Genomic DNA, 16,951 nt, shown 5'->3' on the forward strand with positions numbered 1-16,951 from the left:
TGTAAAAACATCTAACAAGGAGCCAGAGAGGATGATTTGTGGATACATCAAATAAATCTTACATACAACATGAAAATAGCATGAAGGGCTTATAAGTATCTGATGTGGAATATGAAACAAGTATAAAAGAGACAGTAATGAAAAGTTGTTGAGTGAACTTCTAGATTTAATTAAATTAACACAGTGATTAGCATTACTGCTTCACAGCACTGGAACCCTGGGTTCAGTTCCATACCTTGGGTACAATCTGTGTGGGGTTTGTATGCTCTCCCATGTTCATGTACTGTAGGTTTCCTCCAGGTGCTCTGGTTTCCTCCTGGTTTCCTAGGTCAATTGCCTAGACAGCATGTCTTGGAATGTGGAAGAATGGAATGTGGCAAAAGACAAATAACACTGAGCATCTATAACATAAAATGTAAACTAAACATCTATATGCACTCTAAGATCAGCACTTACAAAATATTGTAACGCTTACGGCCGACAGGCACTGTGTAAGAGCCGGCGTACCAGAGCAGGTGACGTCACCTCCCTTCCCTGTGATAGCAGGACTACAGCTACTGGGCTGTAAAGAGATCTCTCTTTAGCTCACGGGGCTGGGTCACTGCAGAGGGACGCGGGAGTCCCGGGTTAGAGCCCCCGACGGTGGGGGGCCGACCTAATGCGGCAAGGGCGCCCGCCTGAGCCCCCGTTGCGTTACAATATTTTAATATACAATATTTAATTTCCATTGTGATGCATCCCTGCCACTGCAGTAAATTACATTATCCATAAAGATGGAAATGATATACAATTAATATTCCCTGAAATGAACATTATTGATTTGCTTATTAAATATTATCTCCCTACTGTGATTTTTTTTCATTCTCTGTATGATGGATTCTTGAGAAAAGTCACAGTTGTTTGCTGTCTTCCAGAAAAAATACTGGATTTATTACCAAGGGTGATAAGGCAGCTGTTAGAAATCAGAAGGGATTTGCCACATTCTATATATACATACTCTGAGCAATTATATTGCAAACAAATTCAAAATATTTTTGCAGCATCTGCGCTAGTATTTTTGAATGTGTGACAAAAGCAAACATATTATGCTAATTCACATTTGTCGACAACAGGGGTGAACAACACACGTCTACTGTGAAATAACAGGTCAGTGGCCTACAGTATGTGGCTACCATCAGAAGCAATATAAGCTGTCCGTCAGTGACATCTTCATGCCATTTACCAGGTTACAGACACCTGTGAGATTTGTCCAATTTGTTCTTTGTTCTCATTGGTCTCTGAACCCAGGATTACACACATCATTGCAGATCATCCCTCAAATGGGATTCAAGTTTGTTGAGTTAGTCATCTCCAGCATAACTGTCACATTCTTATTGTTCTCAATTAGGATAAGACCACAGAAAGCTGTGCTCAATCAATGAAATTGAACTTTTACTTAGAGCCTACTTTTATTTTTTTTAATAACATTTGTGGAAAATGTTCCCGGTTGTCCAGTCAATCTACAGTACATCCTCGTCCTTACCTACGGTCACAGGTTTTGAGTAGTGACCGAAGGAATGAGATCACAATAATAAGAGGTCGGAAATTAGGTTTCTTTGGCGGGCTCCTGGGCTTACTCTCTGTGACAGGGTGAGGATCTTGGCAATCTGGGAGGACCTTGTAGTAGTGAGTTGCTGCTCCTCTGGAATGTTAGGAACCAGTTGAGGAGGTTGCACATCTGATGAGGATACCTTCTGGGAACCTCTGTAACCTCTATGTATTGGGCACAGCCCAAAGGGAAGAGACCCCAGGGCAGACCCAGGATAGGCTGAAGGGATTGTATCTCTCAGATGGTCTGGAATCCCTGGGGATACCACTGGATGGGCTGGAGACTATTCAGCATGTTACCATCAGTAGTAGATAGATAGCCAAACATTCATAAAGTGTTTTGGAATTAATCATTTTAATATTTGCCATCTTCAACAATATTATGGCAATGCTTTTGTTCTATTCATGAAATGTCTATAGGATTTGATCTTACTTTGCATGGTTACTGTTTATTTTGTGGCTTGCATGAAATTTTAAAATCTAATTCTACAAAAATATTATGAAATCCTAATATGTAAATATAAATCATAATCACATAAAATCATGCATTTTAATTGTAACTGTTATAAATAACATTTAAATATTTACAAGTACCTAAAAAATATTATCTCCTGTTATTTAAATACAAATAACTGCTAAATATTTTTTTTTCCATTTGTATGACTTTCAGAAATGTTAAATAATGTTTAGAGATGAATGGATAATTTATCACTTTGACACATTGATGTTAAAAGGAAATACTTGACTCAGATCATAATGTAACTTGCCAATTCTTATTGTGCAGCACAGAAAATTGTAAGGCCATTATCTATCCATTGGCTAGGAGGAACTGTCTTGCATGATCAGAGGGAAAAAAAACATTGCTTTCAACACTGATAATGGTTCTGTCCTGATTAACTATCCTTCAAGATACAGTCTCTGAAAATATTTAAAAACATGATAGATCTTCAACTGAATATGTACAATCCAGTCTGACATCTGCAAGAAAATCACAAGCAAACATATTACATTCAGAAATGAGGATCTGATTTTCCAATATATTCTGATTATGGCTTTGACCCTCCTGTTTGCCAATTCATTGTTGTTCAAGAAAATGAGGCCACTTCATTAAAAATGACAGTGACAGATTGCAAGATCTCTAGGCAGAAAACATTCAAGATTGGAAGGCTATCACCAGCACTAGATACTGCTTACTTTAGCAAAAAAGTGAAATTCAGTCAGGCTGTCTTTCATTTTTTTTCAAACGTTTTTTTTTAATTGTATGCACTTTTTGCAGAAAATATGTTTAGTTACCAGACAACACAAGAACAAATTATGTATATACATTTTATTAACCTCTTATAAGTCTATAATAGCATACTAAGGATCCCTTCATTGTACAGACAGATCAATAGTAATTTTAATTTCCTGATTGGCTTGTTGTAAATAATGCTTTACTGTACAGTTTAAATCATATTCTATTTTTTGTGTTAAATTATTTATTGCAGTGATAAAAAACAGCATTACGGCCAGCGCTATAGGCCCATATATACCTGCACTGTATGAAATTATTTATAAAAGAGAATTTGCAGATCATTAATTAAACTATAATTTCTGAAAAAGAATGTGATTGTAAACTAGAAGATACTGTATAGTTTTGCACAGTTCTGGACTTGGTCAAAATGTTTAAAAGTATTTTTCCATAACTCAATTCTGGAGTATAAAGGGTGTAAGCTAAAACACATAAAAATGTTTTTTTTACAAAATGAAATAACTATTCTTAACAGCACCCTGCTGTTCTTCATCAAATTTAAATTATGGTAATTGTGGAAAAAGAAGTGTATGAACAACTCATAAAAGATCACCAGCCACGATGAGTTACTGTACAAGTGCAGAAGTGAGTCATAAAGGCTCATAAGCATTATGCAGCTGGTATATCTTGTTTTATTTTCAGTAGAAATGTATAGATTTTAGTCAAGAAAGATTTACAGTGAGCAAAATTACAAACTGAGAAATTAAAAAGGACAGCAAAAATGCATATTTACTGTATGCAACTAAATACTACTTTATCTAAACAATTGTTGTAAAAAATTAAGAGTATCCATTCTAATAATTTTACCAACACCTTTCAAAACATATTTTATATCTTCCTTAATGGATCCCAGAGAATCAGCTTCAACCAAATCACTTGGTAGCAGGCTCCAGACTTTTACAGTCCTTGTTTCTCCTGTTTTCTCTCTTAAATTACCCTAAACTTCACCTTGAGCCCAATGCTTGCAAGAACAGGTGTTACAGTAACTCCCCCAGAGATCTGTGTTGGATAAAGTGTTTAGAAAATGTACATTCAAGTATTTTGGTTCTGGAGGTGTGGTGTGTCCGCAGGTTTTCATGTCAACACAGCTCGTTCATAAATAAGATCAATACTGGCTTAATGAGACCAGTTTAACAACGTCTTCTAGCTCTTTGAGTGGTTGTGCTTTGGAGAGACCTACAGTAGAAAACCTGCAGACAGACAAGCCCTCTAGGACCAGGATTGCACACTTCCCTCTAAGGAAAAACAGATTACTGCTGCAAATAGCATCATTGGAGCAAGAGGTGGCACTATCCCCCCTGTCCCATGATTCCCAATACACTATCTGGGAACGCTATGCTTTAGGTTAGGAGGTGCTGTCCTTCAGATTAGACATTAAATCAAGGTTCTGATTGTATGTTTTTTTTAAGTGTAGAGAGCTGGGGTGTTCCCTCTAAATTCAGTTGGTCAAATAATTAAAACAATTACTAATTTCTACATCTACTCTGTCTTATACTGGGTGTTGTCACTTAATGACTGGTGTACATCATATAGGTGAATATAGATGGATACCACACTTCCGTCATAGTTCCTTTCTCTATGTAAAGTTCTTTGAGATTCATTAGGGTGACATTTTGAAGTGTACAGTATGTTCTTGCTCCCTGCATGTAATATCTTTTGTTATATCATGTTATTATTTTTCTTACTATGCGTTTTTCAATTGAAAATGTCAACAGTAAGATATTTTCAATTTCTTAATGTTAAGGAAATCCATCAGGGACATATGGTGGCAGAATGTATTTTGGTGTTAATGTACATGCTATAAAACACAGAAAACGCTGCTTGTACCAGTATATTCCATATTTGTAAAAGACCGGAAAAGCAAAATTAGCTGTCAAATGCCAATAAAGCACTTGGGAATGTTGGCATAGGGCTGAACACAAATATATTGATTCATAATATTATAAAGAATATTAAAATATTAACAGTGACCTATACTCATGATATTTTACAGCCATGGCAAATTTCTACCTATTCATATTCATATATGTATGAATAAAATGCAGACATTTTAAATGAAAAATTACTACATTACATAGGGATAAACTGTATAATGCACCATTTTTAAATACCTCTAATTAATTCATTAATGGATTACCTTTAAGGAATATTTTAATGTTATGCTCTATGAGTTTAATGAGTGTGCTCTATCATGAAATAATTTAAGGATGGTGTACAGATTAACATTTATGCTGAAAGTCTGTATTTAAATTCCAGTCATAAAATAAGGCAAAGATAATATTTTCCATTGGTCTTTGTCTTAAAAGAAGAATTGGTTTAATGTACAAAAGTTGTAGATTGTATGAAGAACAACATACAGTAGAAATTCACAAAATGTCATTGATCCAATACCCTGAACTGTACTGTATGTCTGTTTTCATGTTAGCAATCCATCTAAGAGATGTACTGTAGTCGATTACTAAGGCTTTAAACCCTTTCCAAGTAATGTTAGAAATTGTTGTAAATAAATATTTCAGGTTTTAAGTGGTGAGAACATTCTAAAATGTTTTCTTTAGAAGCAGGAGAAAAGACAATCATCATTGATCTAAAATGTAGAATCTGTAAACAGAATTTGAGGTGTTCTGTCATTTTACTCATTTATTTTCACAAAACCAATTCTAATCGCCAGTAGTACAGTATGGGCTTACTAATATAGATTTTAGGTAAAAAAGAAAACCTAACTGGTAAAGCGCTGAAGCTTTGGACAACCTGAATTCTCAAATAGTTTCTGGGCCACTGGAGCATGGCATTTATACTGAAAGGGAGTTTCCACTGATTATAGGCACTGACCTAACTCTTCCCAGCACTAAAATATTGATTTCACATTAGATAAACATGAATCTTCTAAACGAGGTGAATGTGCTAGAATTGACCTCCCCCTTTTGTGCTCTGCTGTTAAAAAGGTAGCAGGACACAGTCTATGAAGTTTAATTTTAAGTCTAATTATCTTTCCCAGTGAAGTGTATTGGAGTAACAAATGGGACAGACAGTTGAAATGCCTTTCTAAGCATAGACCACAAAGGTCAAATGCTCACTAGAAACCTAAGAAAAATGTGAATCATTAATATGAACTAATAGAATTCAGAGAAATATTAAAATCCAAAGGCTGGGGTGGCACTCTGTGATTAATGCAGTTAATATGGTATGCAGGAGAGTTTTTTTGTCCACAGAAAAAAGGAAAGCAAAAACAAATTGTGGAAAGAAAATAATACTTGCATTTAAAGCGTCTTTACTTATATTGATGTTGTTTGTTCAAAGGTAAATTGTTTTAATCTGGCATACAATCCATCTGTTCGACTCCCTTTATTTGATAATGGCATATAGTATATTACTTTCAAAAAATGTAATCTTGTCTTCTAGGAGACACTGGCAATTTTCACACCTATCATTGAGACTAACCTTTCTTCCCACGTATGTAAATACACAGTTTATAAAAGAGCTTGTTGACTTTATCATTCACACAGATTGGTAAATGTGTATCTGGCTTACAGAAACGTTCGCAGTTTGTGAGAGTCAAAGTGCTCTTCTGGCATACAAGTAATGTAGAAATACAAGTAAAGCATAAACTAAATTATTACACTTGAGTATTGGTATCTTAGTGGAGGAATGAAAAAGGGAGGAAAGATCCCAATAATAGATGTGTAACACGAGGTCAAGAAAAGTTAGATAAGTTCAGGAGAGAGAGAGAGCTTGGATATTTTCTTTCAGTTCACTAGAAAGGTAATTAGGACCAATGATGTTCAGTTCTCTGTAGGTAAGGAATTACCCTGAATGTGATCTGAAACTTGATGTCTTGACTGTTTCAATGTGCTGGGTGTGGACTAATGGTTTCTTGGAGCTCCATATCAATTAAAATTATTTCTGTGTTCAATATCAGCCACAGCTGTGATATGATATGAAGATTTATGATATCCTGTTTGAATCCCGTACGTGGAGCCTGTGTAGTAGTCCAAACAGAAAGAAGATGAAAGCACATCATAATCTTGGCATTTAAGTGTACTGTACAATATGTAATATGGGCAGGGATATTTCTGGAATGCTTCACAAGTTGTAGAAATAATGTTTACAAGTGATACACATGCTTTATGTGAGAGCACTTTAATGTTCACAACTCTTATAATCCAATATCTTTTACTGCGCCCATACTAGGACATTCTTTTCCCTCCTTCAACTTCCAGATTCATCCTGTTCCCTGCTCCCAAACAACTTAATCTCTCCTCAAAACACCATGGTCTGAAACTCCCTGCACTCTCCTCCCTTAACACACATTGATCATGGTTTGAAAAGGGAATGTTATGATTTTGAAGAATATTGAGGGGTGTTAATATTTTATAACATTTAATACTAGTGAATTTAAATCTAAAAAATCAGAATGACAATATGATAACACAGTTATTCTTCATACTGTAGATATTGAAATAACATAGAGGTCATGGACACCACTTTGGGCATGGAATGAGCATGTCCGCAGAACCTGGCATGCCCTCATAGTATGTTGTGGAAAATTTTACTTTTAATTAGTTTTTCCACAGACACTATCCTATGAGAGTTGTGCGATTAGTCTACTCTCTCGTCGGAGCAACTAGGACACGAGGTGTAAACCCATTTGTTTCTAATGCTCAGTCTCTGATCCCTTGACTTGCAGACTCACAGGCTCAGAACCTGATACAGTACATCTCCCTCAGTGTCATAATATCTCTTGCACTGATTCTAATAAAACATTCATACAGTATGTTATCTCTTGCATTTGCCTCAGTCCTTTCTACGACCCTGTCCTAGTCACCTTCCTTAAGATTAATTTGTATCTTTAATTTGTATTCAAGTCTTTATCTTGTGGTCTCTCAGATTCAGTGAATCTCACACCTGGTTCTCAAAATTGCTAGATCGTCCCCTTGGGAAAGTCATAGTGAACGATCCCTGCCTCAGTTGTTCCTGTTTGGCCAGTCCTGCTTTACCTCCTTCTTTACCTTACCAGCTGGTCAACACAGCATCAACCCAGGTTGCTGCTCATTTTGAGTCTTCCTTGCACCTCAATATCTCAGAGCTCATCCTCTATCTAGAACCTCTCTGATCCTAGATTCCTCACATACAGTCCAATCCTGATCTCTCATGGACTTGCTACTTGTCACATGTCACTTGGAGCCACCCCTGATCCTCATGATCTCTCAGAACCTCTTCTGTTCCTTGCTCACACACCTGAGTTCGCATACTCTCTCTTATAATCCTACCCCTGGAGCTCTCTACTCCCTGATGACTCTCACACAGTGACTGCTGGGCTGCTCAATCTCCATTAATCTGACCTCACCAGTCTGCCTCCAGCCACTGATGCCTCCATCTACACCACCAAGCTGGGTCTCACACTCATAACACTTCATTAACTCAACACCTCACCCTTGCACCCAGACTCACAACACTCACAATAAAACTCCCAATCTCCTGATTCCTCAACCTCGTGTCCTAGGCTATGCCTTTGCAGCTGCCAGTGCACCTCTGTCTTGATCCCAGCCACCACTGCACGACTTGTTTCAATTTGTAAATCTTCCTGGGCATCTCTCTCTCCTGGACGTCACTGTTTCACTCAACTTACAACTCACACAGTTTCCAGCACATACAGTAGCTAAGAAAATTATATTTGTGGTTCTTAAAGTGTCAACTACCCCTCAATGAGTTAAAGCTGAAATAAATGCTTGGGCATCCATAAGCATAGGTCCAAGAATAGAATCCTAAAGAACATCACATACAATGTTATTTTAGGTGAAGGACTAACTGAAGAGAAGATACATAATATGGAACCAGGCGAAACAGAATGTTTTTAATTGAAGAATAGCCTATTAAGAATAAGTATGCATAATATTGCAAATCATTAGCAACTTTCACATTGGGAATCACAGAAACTGATTTTATTCTTGATCACTTATTTCAACTACTTTATAAAGAAAAGTTTCTGACTGGGTTAAAGGTTAAATAGATTAATTGTTGAAAAGCTATGACTAATTGTAGAAATATAAACAGAGTTTGATAATAAGTGAGCCATGCCTCGTCATTTCTTAATAAAGTTAAACACTACTATGCAAAATTGAAGTAACAGACCCATGATAAAGAGATGTAGGTTGAAGTTCTCTATTTGTTCAGCAGAGTGAGCACATTATTGAATGCTACAACTGAAAGATGGGAAAAATTGTGAAATTGTTTCTAGATCATAAGTAGAGGTGGCACTGCACCATGCAGAAGAATGTGAGTTATCTGTAGTTCTTATTTAGATTTTGTAAGAAAGAGGAAGAAGTTATGAAGGGACAAAAAGGTGGGACAAACTGTCAAAAATGGCAATGTTAATATGCTAGCCTGCAATGTGATTAGTTTTGATTTACAGTATTTGCAACTATTGTGTTATTATACGGGGTATTTTAAAAATTCTGAGAGTTGTACAGTATATCTCCCTTGAGTCCCCAGTGCATCTAAGATGCATTAAATTATATTATCGTCTTTTGGCCACATGACACTCCAGTGCACAAATTCATTTTAAGATTTTGTCTTATTAAATTAGGACAAAAGAACACAGAAAGCCAAAGATACATTGATATATAAGTGCAACACTTCTTATAAAAAGGAGATGCAATTAATTAAAAGATGGAAACATTGATTTGTAGTTGCTTATACTTAGTAGTTTGTATGGAAAGTGCAAAAATCTCATTGCATTAACTTTAAATGCATGATAATCATCATATTCAAATTAAAAGAAAATGATTTCTCCATATACAGTAGCTTTGGCTAAATACAGTACCTCATCCAGAAAAACACATTGTAGACACATGGCTGTAATTTGTTGAATAATGTGACATTTTTGAACAGTAGACCAAAAATAAAAAATGATTTAATTTAGTGAAAGTTTATTGTAGTGTTCTAACAAAATCGAAGGCCTGGATTACAATTGCAAGATACATGTATTAAATTAGGGTTAAATCAAAACCTTTATTTTTCTTGTTCCATCTTATTTTTCTTGTACAAATGTGTAACTAAAACAACTTAAGTTAATACTAAAAAATATATAGTTTGAGGACCAATAGGCAATATAAAGCATGGCTAATTCAGCACCACAAGCAGCAGTTTACTGTAGGAAGCTTTGCCAGAATATTTTTAATAGAATTTTCTACAATAAATGCCCAACTCTAAATCTCTAAATCCATTCTCCATTATATCTATTGTTGTAGCCACCAGGACCAGGACCAGGACCAGTTTTACTTTAATTACAGATCCAGCCATTCAAAATGTACGAAGTATGCTGCGATTAAACACGTGGTGGGTGAGGCGCATCATACCGCATCATACCGCATGTTAATTGAAATATGATAGTATCTGGAATCACCTTGTAAAACTGCCAGGTGGAGCTAATAAAGCTTAACGTCTCATGTACAGCATTTGAGCCGTCACCAGAAAATTCCCAGTTTCGAATCCCTGTCACTGTTGAGGGACAATATTTTTCCAATTAAGAATTTAGGTTGTATACACTTTATATTTTCAAAAATTTTAAACTGTGTATCACAGCATGTCAATCATTACACATTAAAAAGTCAGTACTTTTTATAAAAGCAAGAATGCTCAGTTGGACAAAAGTACATTTTATGCATCAAAGTCTCGGTAAATTCCATGGGTTCTGGTTTTAACATGCTTGTTCTAACATTATTAAGCTTATATTGTGTACTTCGTATAAAGCTATAACATTTTATCCTTTTCTAAGAATACGTACTGTAGTGAGAACACCACTTTCTGTTACTGTAAAAAAATTAAAGTTGTTCTGATTTAATAACACTTGATATCAATATTAATATGGAGTCGTGTAAGTACATAAGCAGCTGAAATATTTTGGAAACATATTTTGGACATTTTGGAAACATTTTGACATTTGTTTTTTTTTAAAGCTTCTATTGTTCTTATAGTGGTAATGGAGAACATGTATGGTGCGTCGAAACCTTACCATGACAGTGAAGACATACAGTATAACTAAGCCAGTGACTGTTGTTTACTACTGTATATTGAGATGAGGTTGTGTAACTCTGCGGAAATTATTCTGTACACTGAAGAGTTATAGAGCAGACACATTGTGTATCACCTCATACATTTGTTAAAACTTGTTTGAATTTTGATGCGATATGGAAGATATTATTAATAGTATTAATAATGAATGAACTTGGACAGGCTTTAAGCTCAACGTATTAGTGTGGTCCACTTTCTTTGAAAACATCTGCATCAGTTTAACTGTTAAACAGTTAAACACAGCTGAGACGAACAGCTTAAAAATGGTTCTAAAGTAATCATGCGTGAATGAGTCAAATTAAAAATAAAACGTGTTTACAAAAAAAAGTGGATTACAGTAATACTACCAGCTATATAAATACACATATTTAGATCCTTAAATTAATATCATTATTAATTTATTTAGATAAGCAATTCCATATATTCCCTATTTAGCGGATTCTAAAAAGTATGAGGTTTTTTACTACAATAACGAGTGCAAGTATTCCTAGAAAAGCTTAATCACTTAACTCACTTAACTTTGAACGTGGTGTGATATTTGAAATACCAACAAAGTCAATATAGTGTCGATAGTATTTACTATTTTAATTTTTCAAAGAAATGTATATTTGTTAAAAGAAAACTCATGGTGAGACCTAGGTTCGAACCCCAAACCTCCAGCATGGAAGGCACATGCCTAACTCATTACACCAACGCACCACTTCACAACTTAAGCTGTAACTGATGCAGATGTTTACAAAGAAAGTTTACTACTGCGATAATTTGAGATGTATGAATATAATTATATCGTTATTAATTTCTTTAGATACACAATTCCATATTATATTCCCTATTAATCAAATTCTAAAAAGTATGCGTTTCTTTTACTGTGATAACGATCGCAAGTATTCATAGAAAAGGTTCAAACATTTTAACTTTTTATGAAGTATATAAACTTAATATAGTCAAAAGGAGCACATCAAAACTTTTCCAAAATAACCACAGTATGTACTGTAACCGAATGATGAAAGACTTTGATGCTTAAAATGTTTAGGGATAAAGCAGAATACTGGTGTGTATTTTTTAGTTAAACAAATACAGTTTACATTATATGTTTATGTTCCTAAATTAATTTCATTTATGACCATCAGATGCGTTATGCTCCTCTTCTTTTAATGCTCAGCTACTAAAATTTCCCTTTAGTTGTAAAATATAAAGCGGATTAAAACATGCACGGTAAAGAGATTAAATGAAGCAATCGTTTCACTAACAACCAACACGCCTCGAGTGCCGCCTGTCGGTAATTTTGGCCAGCCAATGACATACTGCGGTACAACACGGTGAACTGTAGATAATTACACGCGGTACGGGGTTGTACCATGCATTTTGAATGGCTGGATCTGCATCACTGTTGTAATTATCAAACTACCATTACTAAGTATGACTTACAAAATGCCCCTTTTAGCTAAACAGTTGCTCAATTAACAATTTATTATGGTCAAAACATTACAAATAGCACTTACTAATAATAATACTGTATTAACATTGCTACTACTATACACAATTACTAATTTCTACAATTAATGCTATGAACCCTACTTGACTGAGATACTCAGTTTGCCATCACATAGCTAAATATATATTCATATTTTACTTTAAGCCAGTGAACCTTAGTATGAGCTGTCTAGTACACAAAAAGTACACAAAAACAGGTAGAAAAGAATAGACTAATCCAGCTAAACATGTCAGAAATACCTACACAGCAGAACCGTGATAGTGGATAATATATCTGGTAAATAGACTCCTGTAACCTTCTATTAATCAATAAATGCATTGGAACGTATCAAGCCATTACAATTTGTGCTTTGTTTTAATGTTACCAATTCATTTTCTCGATATATGGAATACCCATTAAGATCAAGGCTTCTCAAACTGATTCTTGGTCTCGAATGAAGGTTGAGAAGAATTATAAACATTAGATCCTGTCAGTGTAAGATGCCTGGGGTATTTTAACACATATTTCAACCAAAGGCAGCACTTCAAAGGAAGTCTTTCTGTCCCCTTTTTACCAAATAGACTTACAATATAGTATGTATTCTTAATCTGCTTATAATAAAATGCATTCCTTATGTATGCCACAAACTACATAAAGTAGCTTGAGATTCAGGACATTATCCCCAGGCAACTTGGAAGAGCTGAAGCAAATCTGCCAATAAGAATGGGCAAAAATTGCACCAAGTATAGTTGGTAGACTTACTCAAACAGAGTAGAAATTCTACAATTAAAGCTCAAAATTGCTGCCAAATGTACTTAGCCCAAATATTGAGTTCTCTTTTCTGATTACTTCTAAAGTACAATCATCATATTTCTTTTCTTTGACATTTCTCAATTTTTGTTGACATTTGGATATCTGTTTTAGCATTCATGTTTTGAAGAAAATATTAGGTTTAAAAATGTTTATGCAAGATTTTGTCATTTCAAATATTTGCATTCCCTTGCTCTATAATACAGCAGTGATTCATTCACTGACAGCATGTACAGTTCCTGTATAAGAATGCCTGTAGAATGGTCTGAAACACCTTGAAATACGTTCCTCATCTTATGATGATTTGCTAACAGTATGCAATGTTAACTGTAGTTCTAAGGTACTAATAACATATTTTAACAATTTTATATTGTATTTATAATATCAAAAATTAATAATAAAAGGTTCACAAAATACTTTACATATGAAATGCAAATGTGGGACATTATGCACATTTAACTATCAGTTTTTTTATTATTTCAAATGAAAATTATTTTGCAGATAGATAAAGTATATAGCTGAATAAGTACATTGATGTGATGTGTGTGGTATTTCAATATACTTCTGAATTAATGTTTCTTTTTTTTCTTATTTAAGTGAAATAATCAATCTGTTGCCACACAGAATTACTATAACTAAAGGAAACCTCAGAGAAACTGCAATGGAATCAGATTGCCAAAATGTGACAAAAATATGGGCTACATCAAAAAGAGCTACTGTAGGTCAGAAATCAAGGGAAAATGCTCTGGTTATTTTTATTCTGAAAAGCCTTGTGGTCAGTAGGCCCTTTTATCATATCTTTCAAACTCTCATGGACAAAAACTTTTTGGAGAAAATATATTATCTCTTTACTGCACATTTTTGGACACCAAATTGGTTTGCCTACAATCTATAATCATAAGAGCTCGCCAGTAGTTATGACACTAAGGGAGCTTGCCTTGGCAAAGATATAGGCTTCCAGCTAATAACACAGCAAGGCGTGCTGGCATCATAACACACTGTCTAGAAAAGGATGGGCTGTGTCATTCTGAAGTTTTTCTTCTATTCAGCCTCAGACCTATTTGTCATTACCACAGTTTCCCTTCTCTTGTGCTGTTGAATGGTTTCATACTTCAGATCACATTTTAACAGAAATGGAGTATGCACTATATTCTGGAGCATGCTCCATCTCATTTCTAAGCTAAATCTCCATCACTGCTGTAATGACTGTATCAAGACTTACAGCAGGAACCACAAAATAAAGTAGTCAATTATTTAAATATTTAGCTGTTTAAATAATTAAAAAATAATACTATGCACAATACTACAAACTGTACAACACAAGCCACCAGCAAGCAACTACAGAAACACTTTACCCTCAACAACACTATACAGTATACTGTACAAGTGTCTCGGGAAAGATAAATATTTGGATAGTGTTAGCATTTAACTGAAAATACATGCTGAAGTTAATAGTATTACAGAAATATTCCATTTGTCGTAGAATAACAGGTGACAAATAATGGAGGTTTACTCAAATCTCTGCTGAATCTTGAGAAATATTTACTTTATTTTCTAGTTGTATTGAATATTAATTATTTAAAATATATGACTTATGTAAAGTAGCCAACCTTCAAAATATCAGTTCTTGATTTTCTGCAGTTTTTGTATGTTCTTAATTATGTTAAACATACAATATAGAGTTGAAAAATATATATATATTTATATTATTAACTGGACAATTTGTAAATTACCATTAGCTGACAAAGTCTGTGTAGGTTTCTGTTATTTTAGGTTAAAAAGCATGTCTCACAGTGAAATAAAAATTGTAACATATTTAACATATAGTGCACTCAATTCCCCATGTCATTACCATAACTGCACTGTAGGATTTTAGAATTGTTATTTAATTGTTAAATTGTTAATTTAATTGTTAAAATTTCAGCATTTATAAGGGTATTTAAATGGTTCACATTTCTAACACAATTATTAATATCATTTTTACACCCACAATGTTAAACATTTCACAAAAAGTATATTAAAATATACCAAATGAAGAAAAATAGGTTATTTACTATGAAATTAATGTAAAAACAAGTGCATACAACACGGATACAGAATAATTAATATTAATATTTCTTAATTTAAACAAATTAAGATATACTGGATTTTATCATATTGTTATATTTTTATTTATTTATATCAAAATCAATTTGTTGTCAGAAATATGTACATTAACATTTATAATGTTATGTTATACATTAACAGTTATTGCTTTCAATATCTAGTAATATTGACAAGAGACATCAGTTCTTATGGATTAAATGCTATACAGCTGTTATTGTATTGTGAGACACAGAGGATGGCCTTTTGTGAGTATACATTTTTCTATTTTTATCCTCAAAACAGTAATAAAGACAGGAAAAAACATCTCTCATTCTTTTATGATGAGTACAAACATCAGAGATGATGATGATATGTTATTGCTGTCAAGCAGACACACCAGTTTTCTTATGTTCGTGGAAGAACCAGACTTACACGATGTCAAAACAAGAACTTTAGATTTAGATTAGTGCAATGAAATGTGTACATTAAAATGTTTAGACGGTTTTGTAGAACTGACCTTCTAGTCCTATGTTATCCTGTGAATAGTATTTTTAGAAATGTGACCAGTGTGTGTTATTTGGCTTTAACTTTACTATGGTAGGATGAGGCCGCTATAAATAGTAGACCAGGATATTACATTGTTTTTTAACAAACAGCAGAAAATGTGCTTTGAAGAAAATTATACTATATATATGGAAACATAGTGCAAGCAGAAAAAGTCTAGACAAAATGTTTAATCTCAGCTTCTGCTTTCACAGATAAAAATCCATTATTTCTCTTGAACCTGTTGGCTGAAGCATGTTGAAACAGGATGTGATTGGAACTGAAAGCCATCCAGTTTTATTTATCCCTGCTTCCCTGATTTAAAATGAAGCCTGGCTGTGTGCAGATGATAACTGTGAGCAAAGGTTGACATCAATAGGAGCCGTGGGACGAGCTGTCTGTGTGTGAGGGAAAATCTCACTTTTTTTTAAAAAAAGATACTGAGTGACAATGACAAAACAGACAAGGCAGACTAGATCAGTGACATAAAACATAGCTGTCACTCGATGATTAGTGAACTAATGCACTAATAATCTCCTTTAATAGTTTCCTCAGAGGATAAACTATTTGATTATTGGAATTCATTGTGGCTGTTAATTATGAGTGCACTGCATTTCCAGACTAATTTGTATTTTTTTATGCCATTTGACATTTGAAAGCTTGAAGTAATTTTCAACACCTTATTAGGTATTTGAAATTCTGAACACAATCATTTAGGCTCTGACTTCATCAATCACCAACTATTTAATTGAAGAAGCAAATTAGGGAAATATATAAAGGTATGCTTTGCATCATACATATAGACAGGATTAAGAAATTGCCTTTTTTGTTGCTTTGAGTAAGTTGCTATTCTGGGAGCATGGCAAGTAATGCCATCTTCATAGTATTTAAGACATTCCAAATGAATTGATGTCTTGAATTAAATTAAATTGATATCTTGATGAATGATATTAGGGTACATCTCAGCTTTGGTTGGTGAGTGTTTTGCCATTACTTTTATGAGGTTTTCCTATAGCATCAGGCCTAAATTCACATTTACTAAAGGAGCAGGAAAGAATTAGAATGTCTTCAAAATTCAGCTCTTGTTTTTA

At 34.2% G+C, this 16,951-nt stretch overlaps 1 long non-coding RNA gene across 1 annotated transcript in view; it reads right to left on the reverse strand.

Moving 5' to 3' along the window:
* Positions 1-270: 270 nt before the first annotated feature.
* LOC138239385 (uncharacterized) overlaps positions 271-16,951 on the reverse strand; it is a 33,389-nt gene continuing 16,708 nt past the window's right edge. The window contains exon 4 of the long non-coding RNA XR_011189834.1: positions 271-350. This is a non-coding gene — a long non-coding RNA (uncharacterized lncRNA). The remainder of the gene's footprint in view (positions 351-16,951) is intronic.

The sequence above is a fragment of the Lepisosteus oculatus genome, chromosome 6 (assembly GCF_040954835.1).
Source record: "Lepisosteus oculatus isolate fLepOcu1 chromosome 6, fLepOcu1.hap2, whole genome shotgun sequence".
Classification (NCBI taxonomy): Eukaryota; Metazoa; Chordata; class Actinopteri; order Semionotiformes; family Lepisosteidae; genus Lepisosteus; species Lepisosteus oculatus.